The following is a 12,237-nucleotide window of genomic DNA, read 5'->3' as shown; positions in this document are numbered from 1 at the left end:
CATGCTCAATGTGTGTCAGTGTTAGGTAGCAGTTAGTGCTGCATCACCAAAGGTAGTATAGGGATGCATTGCATGTTAGTAATAACGACACATCCCAGCACATTCAAGATGATGTGGCATAGCACAACAGGCTGGGCTGCTGTGCTGCAGTGCATGATTTCATCATGCATGATTAAAAATGGGCCACATTTCCCAGACACTGACGGCACACTGCCCTACCAGAGCATCATTTTTGTGTTACTCTCCAGTGGGGCAGAGTACCAGTCCATATTTACTAGGGCAAAGAAGCCACCTTGTTTGGCTTTTGATGGTCTGGTATTATTTGCCCCTTTCATACCTCACACTGCAGTTACATGGGATTCCATGTGTTTTGCTGGGGTTGTTCCACAAAACACACATGTAACCCACCCAAATTTGGAGACTTCCCAAATTTTTACATCTGGGAATGCTGTAGTTTCATACACCATCTCAGGGTTTGCGTAGAAGTGACATCAAGGTGAGTGTAATCTTTGTTTGTCCCAGTAATGTCATGTTAGTCGATGTGCTGTGCTGTGCATCACACATAGTGAGACTGAAACACCACTTGTGCCTGATGTTGTGCAGGAAGGTGCCCCTTGATGCACAACAGAAATCATCCCCGAATCACAGGCACCCTTGCAGCATGGTGTAAGAGTGCCTGCATATGCAAATGGCAGCAAAGTGTGCATACGGTAATGACTGAAATATCCTGCATGTTGTGTGCAAGGTACTTTAATGCCCTTACCCAGTGGTGCATGAAGACATATCCCCACCCTTGCTGGCCCACCCTGAACAACATGCCAGGTACAGGATAGCCAATGAGAGTGAAAAATGGTCAAATGGTTCAGTTGACACATTGAAGGGGATTGTTGTGAGGGTTGTGAAATGGCTTGTGAATGGGTGGGTGATCTGTGCACATTACATGTATTTTGTATTTAATATTTAGTGTCTCTCCATGCAACTCTTTCACATGCATAGAGTGCCTCCAATGTCCCTCCCTCTTGTGCCATTAGTTATTTACAACATTGCCCCCGCTGCAACTTACCCTGAGTCTGTTGTTGCTCACCATGTGCTACAGTGTACTATCCCTGGACTTCAGTGACCAACTCCTGTGGGATGATCGCTGCCACAATCTCATCCAGCTCCTCCTGGGGTGCAGGACTTCTACCTCCTGTCTGCAGTGCTGCCTTTTGGTTGCTGGACAGTTTCTTTCTAGTTCTATGCTTGCAATCGTGCCAGCGCTTCTTACAATCCGTCACAGTCCTCTTCACTTCTGCCACACTGTTGACTGTATCAACTATGGACTGCAATATAGCCTCATTCCTACTTATTGGCAATTTAGAGGTGACCAAGAGCTGATGTTGGTGCTCCATCACCTCTGTGATCAGGATCTGATTCTCCTGCTCATTGAACCTACACTTCCTCTTACTTTTTCCCTTCTCCTGATTGTCTGTTTGGACATCCTGACTTGTACTGGGCTGATTGAGGTCTCTCTGGGGTCTCTCCTGACTTCTCCATTTCTTTACCTTGTGGCTTCCTTTTGGTGTTTTCAAAGGGTTTTCTGTATATGCTTTTAAGGCAAAAAGTGACACTAGCACGATTAGTTTAAAAAAAACATGCTGCAAACCATACTAGTGCCACTTCTGTGGCATCAGCATAATTTTTTTGGGGACATGTCGCAAGGGTTAGGGTCATTTTTTTATGCTAGCTTTTTCTTACCACCATGATGCGCAGTTTTTTGATTATGACACAAGCATGGCAGTAGGAAATTATCTTAGCCAGCGTTAACCTTTTTGATGCACAACTGCGCTAGCGCAGTTGTGCGTCATTTCTTGTAAATGTGCCCCTTAGTTCATGAGCCAATAAGATGCTTTTCACTTCTAAATCTCTTTTAGCTTCAGCTCTTCTCTCCACCAGGGGATTGTCAGCATCACCTCTTCTCTTCTCTTTTCTGTAGCCAGTTGGGCCAGCTGCAGCCTCAGGTCCCCCTCACCCTGTCTGTCCTTTATCCCTTCTGTAAACAGAGTTTGAGGAAAGACACTGTTACCAGAAATGGGTCCAAAGAGGGACTCCCACAATCCTAGTCAGAGTGCATCAGATACACACTAAACGTGAACCTGTGCGCACGTCTTGGTAGCTTGGCACAAAGCAGTCAGGATTAACTCTAGAGACAATGGGCCTCATTACAACTTTGGCGGGCGGCAACCGCCGCCCACCAAGTTGTAACCGCCGTGCGGCCGCCAATGCGGCCGCAATCCCGTGGTGCCCATTTTGACATCCACGCTGGGCCGGCGGGCGGAAACCGAGTTTCCGCCCGCCGGCCCAGCGGGGATGTGGGCCGCAACATGGGAGCCGGCTCCAAATGGAGCCAGCAGTGTTGCGGCCGTGCGACGGGTGCAGTTGCACCCGTCTCGCTTTTCACTGTCTGCCTAACAGACAGTGAAAAGCTGCATGGGCCCCCAGGGGCCCCGCGACTCCCCGTACTGCCAGCCTTTTCCTGGCAGTTCAAACCGCCAGGAAAAGGCTGGCGGTAGGGGTACTCGTAATCTGCTAGCAGCGCTGCCCAGGTGGAATATCACCGCCGGGGCAAATGTGGCGGGAAACTGCCGGCCCCGGCGGTGCGACTGCGGCGCAACTGCTGCGGTTGTAATGACCTGGGAAGCACCGCCAGCCTGTTGGCGGTGCTTCCGTCACAACAGCCCTGGCAGTCTTGGACCGCCAGGGTTATAATGAGGGCCAATGTGTAAAGTATTTGTGCAACACTTCAAACACTGAAAACAGTAAAACGATGAAAGCACTACATAAAAGTAATGCACATCAGGGTAGAAATACAGAGTTTAGCTACATGAACAAATGAAGACCAAAATAACAAAAATCCAATCAGTAGAATCTGAGATATGATTTTTTTTAAAACATCTGCAGATCTAGTTCTCAGAAGGTTAAAGCACCAACCATGGCTATCTGGTCACACTCGACCGGGGTAAATCCATAAGCTCAGGATGGCCATGATGGAGTGCGGGCCAGCTACAGGGACCAACGTTCTCCCACTGAAAAAGTTCCCTGTGTGGAGAGTTGCGTCAACATAAAGATCTGATGTGAGGTGCTGAGGGAACAAGGCAAAGACGATGCGTCAGTTCTGATCCATGCAGTCAGGGATGCGTTATTGTCAAGCAATATAGTAGTAAATGCAACGTCCTCGAGATGCAGTGCGGCATTAAACCCTATGCAAAGAAGGCAATGTGTCGTCGTGGGGCTGCACTGCCAGCGATGGCATGTCTTTGTCTTTGGCAGTGATGCATCTGTGTCGAGGGAGGATGCATTAGTTCTGTCCAGCATAATGACAATGATACATTCATTTTTGGCAGAAGCAGCTGAAGAACCCACTTCCAATGGCCGAGGACTAGATTGGCACCACTTGGTAGGGCAGGACTAACAGTTGGCAGAGTCCAGAGGCTGTAGCAAGGTTGAGTGAAGTCTTTGATGTCCCTGAAACTTCAAAACAGGAGGCAAGACAGCAAGCCCTTGGAGTCACTTTGGTTCTGGGGTTGTAGGGATTCAGGATTAGGCCTTGTCACTCCAAAGCAAAGACAGGAGGTAGCAGAGTAGGCACAGCAAAGCAGGAATAGAGCAATGTCCTGCAGAGTCCAGCAGAATGACAATCCCCTCTGGAGCACAGCAGTTCTTCTTCCTGGCAGAATGTCCTCAGATCTAGAAGTACACTGATTTGGTAGGGTCAGAAGTCCAGTTCTTATAGCCAATGGCACCTTTGTTCTTTGAAGTACCTGCCCTTCCTGCCCTGAATCCAGACATATTACAGGGGGTTATGCCGCACTTAGTGAGGGCTCTGGACCCAGCCCCTTCAGGTGTAAGCATCAAATCCTGCCTCCCATCCTGCGCAGGATGTGCTATTGTTGGAAATTGCCCTTTCTGCAGGGTCAGCAAACTTTTTGCCTTTTTCCGTCTTCTTTTTTCTGTATCTGTTTGTTGGCTTTAGGACTCTGAGCACTTTAACCCTGGCTGACCAGTGCTAAAGGGCACATGCTTTTCCCCTAAACAAGGTACATTGGTATATACACAAATTAAATATTTAATTTACCAAAAATTAAATGCTACTTGAGGGCCTGCAGCACTGATTGTGCCTTCCACTTCAGTAGCCCCTAGACATGTCTCAGGCCTGCCACAGCAGTGCCTGTGTGTGCAGTTTCACTGCTACTTCTGCTTTGAATTTAAAACCCTAGCCAAGCCTTAAACTCCCCTTTTATTACACGTAGGTCACTTCTAAGGTTGGCCCTAGGCAGCCCATAGGGAGGACGCCATGTAAGTAAAATGTAGGACATGTACTTTTAAGTTTTCAAAGTCCTGGTAGTGAAAAACTCTTTTTTTCACTACTGTTAAGCTGTAATTCCTGATCAGAAAGGAGTAGCTCCATCGTGTTTTATAAAATTGGAATTGTAATGATAAATCCTCTTTACTGGTCAAGTCAGATTTAACATTACTATTTTTGAAATGCTACTTTCGTAAGTGGGAATTTCTCTGCTCTTACTTCTCTTTGTGCCTTGCAGCCTGTCTCCTATACACATCTGGGGTAGGGCCCACCTTAGGAGTGACTTATACGTATTAAAAACAAGGTTTGGGCTTGGCAAGGTGGTTAACTTGCCAGGTCGATATGGCAGCTTAAACATGAACATACAGGCTGTGCAATGGCAGGCCTGAGGCATGTTTGAAAGGCTACTGAAGTTGATGGCACAATCAGTGCTGCAGGCCTACCAGTAGCATTTAATTCTAGGCCCTGGACACAGGATGTGCACTTTACTAGGGACTTATAAGTCAATTATATATTCCAATTGTGGATAAGCCAATGTTACCAAGTTTTAAGGAGAGAGCACTTGCACATCAGCAGTGGTTAGAAGTGGTAAGGGGCCCAGAGTCCTAAAGCCAGGAGGATAGCAACATGTTTGGGGATGACCCTGCAGAAAGGGCCAGGACCAACACAAAGATCTAATAAAGACAAAATAAAATCATGGGGAGAATCTCTACAACAAAACTGGAGGGCCCTGAAAAACGTTATATTTACAGGATTATTTGAAACAGACCGACAGGTATCATTATACTGATACGCACCCTTCTCATTCCTTTCAGGACTCATCTAATAAGTGGTCTAAGAGAGCGGGGTGGTCAGCGTCCAGACACAAAGAGTACGTGAAACCGAAAAAGGACTTCCAACGCTCGAATGTCAGGAATAAGGCTGTGCACAGTCCAGGTTGTGCCCAAAACTCTGCTGCACATATTTGTGGCGCTTCATGCGCACCACTTGTCATCCCTTCCTGTTCTAAAAGTGGTCATCAGCATCGCCTGCCCTGTGGTAAAGCTCATGTAGCTGCAGGGTCAGGACATTGGTGGACAAGATGCACTTATCAGTGCTATTCTATGAAGGGACTACAATTCCCAGGTTTTTAGAGGCAGCTGCCATCTTGGGGTCTGGCAGGCCTATAAAGCCCAGCCACACCCAAGCACCTTGCTCACTATTTTGAAGACTTCGATGCAGTCAGACCTCGTGGGGGTTCCTCTGAAGAAGAGCAGATTTCCTGCATTGCAGATTGACAGCAAGCCGGAGTCTCCTTGTTTCCATGGTGAATTCAGATATGAGTAGGTCGTACTCGTAGCGGTAAGGTCTTGATGAGCCCAATCTTGAAGGAAGTGGTTACTTCCAAAAGTACAGTGCCCCTTAGCACAATGAGCAAAGTGTTTCCAGTTCTAAGAGTAAAGGGGCCTTGGCACGACAATCAAAGCGTTTCAGTCCACATGAGTAAAGTGCCCTTGATACGACAATCAAAGCGTTTCGGTCCACATGAGTAAAGCGCCCTTGGCACGACAATCAAAGCGTTTCAGTCCACATGAGTAAAGCGCCCTTGGCATGACAATCGAAGCATTTCAGTCCACATGAGTAAAGCACCCTTGGCACGACAATCAAAGCGTTTCAGGCCACATGAGTAAAGCCGTCTTGGCACGAGGATCAAAAAGCTTTAGTCCACATTAGTAAAAGTGCCCCCTTAGCACAACGAGCAAAGCACTTCAAGGTACAAGAGTAAAGCGCCCTTGGTACGACAATCAAAGCGTTTCAGGCTACATGAGTAAAGCAATCTGGGCACAAGTAACAAAACTCTTCAGGCCACATGAGTAAAGCGCCCCTTGGCATAACGAGTGTAGAACTTCAGACAAAGCAAGTAAAAGTGCTCTCTGGCATAATAAAAAAGGTACTTTATGTATGATGATCAAAGCGCTTCATGAACAACAAGCAAGGCGCTTATGCCCAATGAACAAAACGCTTCAAGTTCAATGAGTAAACTTTCAGGCCTAGGTAGTAAATGTGAAAACGTTTCAGAGATAAGCAAATTATAGTTTCATTGTTTTTGGTAAACATAATATGTGAGATACATATTTAAGTCTTTGAGAATTTCTAGGCTTAGATCAAAGGTTTATCTTATGAATGCATAATTGTTACATGATTGATATTTAGAGTATGACCATAGTCCAAAGCTCTTGCCATCTCTAGATTTAGAGGTTGCAGTTTGTTCATGTTCCATGATTCAAAGAAGGGGCTACGCCCAATTCACAAGTGGTCTCAATCAGATATCATGGAGATGCCTTTATTTAAGAGTCTATTGGTGAGTTATACTGTTATGAATGAATGTATGTATATTTGTTCTAACCGTTTCTTTTCAGATCTCTCTCCCTGCAGTTCCCTACCCTAATTCCCTTCCCCCCGCCTGGCTTCATCATAACTCTGTGCTATAATAGCCTTCTGAGTTGGTGACGCCGGGAGGTGGGCCTTTTGTTCAGAAGTGTGCAGATCCTGAGGAAAGGGCACTGTGACATCATCTGACATCATCATAAAAATGGAAGAGAAACTTCCTCAATAAAAGCCCAATTTAAAAAAAGAAGGTTTTGGGAATTTGCCACACAAACTGAGAATATTACTGTGCAACAGGACATGGTCAGTGACTCTGCTACACAGCATGGCAGAGATCGTGCTGGTTTGCCAGAATCTTCAGGAGTTCTGGATGTAAGAGCAACTAATGACTACAGAGAAATCAAAACCCTACATAGGCAAGTTGCCCCTCCAGATCAAGTCTATAAATTAAACATACAGATTGAGGGGACATAATGTGTGTAATTAAAGTAATTTTCTGGGAAACACTAAGGGGCGCATTTATACTCTGTTTGCGCTGAATGTGCGTCAAAACTTTTGACGCACAATCAGCGCAAACCCTGCCCCATATTTATACTTTGACGTCCGACCCCGCAGGAGTCAAAATTCCATCATGTGCGTCATTTTTTGGAAGGGGGAACCAGCCTTGCGTTAATTATATGCAAGGTAGGCGTTCCCTTCCAAAAAATGACTTTAAGGCGTGTGCCCCTTATTTATACCCTGACGTCATTTTGACGCACAGGAGGGGGCAGGCCTTAAAAAACGGCGCACAGCCTGATGGGCGCCGTTTTTAACGCCTAGGTCAGGGCAGGCGTTAAGGGACCGGTGGGCTCGGAAGGAGCCCAGAGGTGCCCTCCCCTGTTCCCAGGGACACCCCCTGCCATCCTTGCCCACCCCAGGAGGACACCCAAGGATGGAGGGACCCATCCCAGGGAAGTAAAGGTAAGTTCGGGTAAGTATTTTTTTCCGATTTTTTTTGTGGCATTGGGGTCCTGATTTGGGCCCCCCTACATGCCACTATGCCCAATGACCATGCCCAGGGGACATAAGTCCCCTGGGCATGGCCATTGGGCAAGGGGGCATGACTCCTGTCTTTGCTAAGACAGAAGTCATGTCAATGGAGGTTGGGCGTCAAAATAAATGGCGCAAATCCGGTTTGAGGCCTGAATTTTGCCTCAGACCTGACTTGCACCGTTTTTTGACGCACAACCCCCATTTTCCCATACGCCGGCGCTGCCTGGTGTGAGTCACTTTTTTTGACGCACACCAGTCCGCAGCGCCGGCTAACGTCATTCCATTAATAAGGCGCCTGCATGGTGCGTTGGAATGGCTTTAGCCGGCGGTAAAATTTTTGACGCACAACTGCGTTGGCGCAGTTGTGCGTCAAAAAGTATAAATATGGGCCTAACACTTAGTTATGGCATTCTCTTGGCTGAAAAGGATTGGCCACCAGAGTTTGTTGGAACCATCCCACAAGGGGAAGATTTTACCATCTTCCTCACTCCTTTTTCCTGAGCAAGTAAAGCAAGCATAGGCTGCAGATTGTGCTATTGCACAAGCCCCTGCATGATACCACAACTGTGTGGGCTGGGATTAGGGCTTGCTTTATCATGTAATACCCATAAGGCCCAGCCCACAAGTGCAACCACAATATCCAATAAAACATGAAACAAAACACTCCATTGAGAGAAAGTCTCTCACAATTCAAGTACTAGGGAGTAATTGAACCCTGCGTATCTATAATGAATACCACCCTGTTCCCAGTAGATAATTCGGGTCACTCCTATAGACTGGTCTTAGATTGCAGAGATTAAATAGCCACACATGCATATTTGTGATACAAAATCCACACAGTAAGGCATTATTGAACAATGTTTGCAATGGGATATTCTGCCAAAATGTAGCACCTGAAAGCAGGGATCTAACTACTTTTTAGGCGCTTGACTCTAATTTTTCCTGGCTCCTCCAGGTGCATAAGAACAGTCCAGGGCTGTTCTCTGCTCATGTAATATCAATACTCCATGTTATTGATAGAGAAGCATTGTCCTTTGTTGATGACATATGTCTGGCCAATGATGAACTTAATCGCTCACTTAGACAGAGTAGATCACATTGTTTTTGTATTTGTAGAACATGCTAAAATTCAGTTTTGAGAAAACAAAAAGTGTCCAGTTCCTAAGATATGAGTTATCAAATGAAGGGAAGGAAGACCCTCACACACCAATTCCTTGAGAATTGTGCACAATTATAAACACCAAACCCTATCACAAAACTACAACCCTTCTTTTCAGTTTTGGGGGAACCTACACTTCAGATTATGCATAACACATAAAACCACTGTACAATTTAATTTGCCCAGATTTTTCCAGCAAACATTGGACACCAGAACACACGCAAATACTCTTATCACTATAGGCAAGCTTAAAGCACGACACCTACATACCCACATAAACAAAAGAACCTTAGTGGATAATAACTGGTGCCATTGGCTTTACCTATGTCACATTTTATGAAGGTGACAGTGCCTATTGCGTGTCAATCACATGTATATGCTAATGCTGAAAAGTGTTTTGCATCCCCTGTAAAAATAACGATTGCAGCTCAGATGGCTGTCATTAAGTAAAGATCCCTGGCTCAGGGAAAATGCATAGTTGTTGTCACCCCAGTCCCTGATTTAGAGGCTGTCACAAAGGATAGCACTCCAAATGCAAAAGCCTTAAACCCTAGATGGATACAATGGACTATTTCCTTGACTATCACTGATGTAGATTATGTGTTTGGCCCTAACCTGCAAACTCAATAATTTCTCCAGTACCTACTAGAATACCCCATGACGACTAATAGTTTGCCTCTTGATGACAAAATCTGGTAAATTGCACAGAAGATCAGCTCAATGGTAAAGTTCAGAATGGTACATTTAAGTCAACACTTTCAGGTCCCAATGGGTGGTTATTGTGAGCAGTAGACACAAATGGCTCTCATGCATGTTTTATAAACTCTTCGTAGGGTTTTAAAACAAGCAGACCAAACCTTTTTATAACATGGACATTCAGCCTAGCTCCATTTTGCAGTTGAGTTGGATAATGCAGGTTCTAAAGTTGAACCACGTGCCATGGAATCACATAAACTTGAAAGAATTATTGGCACCCATTACCTTAACATTGAAACAACAGATAATTGTGAAAAGAGTGGCCACAAACACCATGCTCAACATAGAAAAGTTGTCTTTTATTGTGTTCTGAAACACCATCATCAGTCTGGTTAGTGCAAGGAGTGATGTCCCCCAATATTGACCTTTTAGTTCACTTCATGTTTGAATCATTTTCCAGTAGGCAGGTTTCAAACTTTAGGGAAGAGTTTTATTCATGAGGTGTGAGAACTACCTTTCGATTGCAAGTGTATGAGAGGGGAAAAGGAAGTTTGTCTCAGCCGTTGCAATTGTGAAACTTTTGTAAGCCATTCAATGATTTGCAAACAGGTGGCGTTGCATAGCGTATGTAAGAAAGAAAGCATTGGCTGTTGTTGATACAGGAATGAATACATTGTCCTCTTGTATTTACACACTAAACAACAGGTTTTCTTCTGCAATTGACATCATACAAAATCACATGTCTTTTTTACAGCATGCATGGAGTCAACTTAGATCTATAATGCAGTTGAGTTGAACATTACAGGTTTTTAAATTGAATTGCATGCTCTAGAAGCATTTGAACTCAAATGAGTTGTTTTTGCCTTTTAATTTAACATGCAAACAACTGATAATGGAAATGAAGGATGCACAAACACATTGCTTTATATAGAAAAGTTAGAAACGTTGCCTTTCACAACGGTGCAGATACCATCAGCAGGGTGGTTAATACATGGAGGTGTCTCTCTGTCAATTTACACGTTTCAGCGTTTGAACTATTTTCTAGGAGTCAGATTTGAGGCTTTAGTGGAGAGTTTCATTCACAAGGTGTGGGAATTACCTTTCAATTACAAATGTATGAGCAGGGGAAAGGAAGTCTTTCTTAGTGGAAATAATTGTAAAACTTCTGTAAATTACTCAATGATTTATAAACAGGTGACATTGCAAGACATATGTAATGCATCAGTGGCGAATCTGGTATGTTACTTGAAGGGAGTTCCCGTCTCCTTGATCACCCAGTGGCATATTTATACTCCGTTTGCGCCGAATATGCGTCGTTTTTTTCGACGCAAATCCGACGCAAAACTGCGTTAGCGCAGTTTTGCGTCAAAAAGTATAAATATGGCCCCCAGTGTTTCAGGTACTTTTGAAAAGACATTACTTGCTACTGAATGATCAAGACTGTTGTGGGATGAGAGCAGGTGTCCCCTATGTGGGTTTTTTTCTCAAATGGTGACCTTCTGTGACGCATGAGATTAGGGTAGCTAGTTTATAGCCTTCCATTCCCATCTTTAATAGTAACTTCGATAAGCTGAGCAGACTAAAAGCACTATTGTTTTAGAAGCACGTTTTATCTGCTTGGAAATCTTTGAATTACAAATAGTAAGGTCATTCTCTGAGACACAGTCACTTTTAAATACTAAGGGGGTCATTATGACCCCAGCAGTCAGTGGAAATATGGCGGTTAGTACCACCAGAAGGCTGGCGGTACATACCACAATATTATGACATTGACAGGTTGGCTGAAGCCGACCCGCCAATGTACCACTCCAATCGCCATGGTGGTGACAGACGCCGGGCTGCAGATATCTATCTCTAGCCCGGCTCCCGTCACTTTTGCACCCACGGGATTATGACCTCGCCTATCGCCATGGTTTTCATGGCTTCCTTACTGCCACAAAAACCATGGCAGTAGGCCCTATCAGTGACAGTGAATTCCTTCCCTGTCACTGATAGGGGTCTCCCCTCTCCCCTTCCCTCTCCAGTTACCCCCCACCGCCTCTCCAATGACCCCCACCACCCCTACATTCATGCCCCCTTCACACACACATACACACACACATTCCCACAAACATCCACGCTTGCATACATCCATTCACACACAGATCCGCACACACTTACAAATATGCACACACACACGCATTCACAAAACACAGCATACATGCACTCACACATTCATACATGCACACTCACATCCAACACGCAACACACCCGCATACACGCACATACAAACATACCCACACCCCCCCACACATACACACAACACCCACCACCCCCTCCCCTGTTGGAGCACCCACTTACCTGTGTGCAGGGGGTCCTCCAGCAGGAGACGGGACAGGGCGCTGCTGCTAGGAGCAGCATCCGCCAGCAGAACACCGCCAGGCCGTATTATTTGACATAATACAGCTGGTGGCGGCCTACTGGCATGGCGCTGCTGGTGGCAGCAGCGCCACCTTACCACCATCCGCCGGCATGGCCATAGCCGGATTTTAACCATCCTTCTGGTGGCAATCCGGCTGTGGTCATATTACGGCAGGCAGCTGGAAGCTGCAGCGACAGTCTTTTGGCAGCCGTCGTTGTGGCGGTAGGCGGTTTTGACTGC

Source organism: Pleurodeles waltl, chromosome 2_2, assembly GCF_031143425.1.
Source record: "Pleurodeles waltl isolate 20211129_DDA chromosome 2_2, aPleWal1.hap1.20221129, whole genome shotgun sequence".
NCBI classification, from domain to species: domain Eukaryota; kingdom Metazoa; phylum Chordata; class Amphibia; order Caudata; family Salamandridae; genus Pleurodeles; species Pleurodeles waltl.
This window is presented reverse-complemented; position numbering follows the sequence as displayed.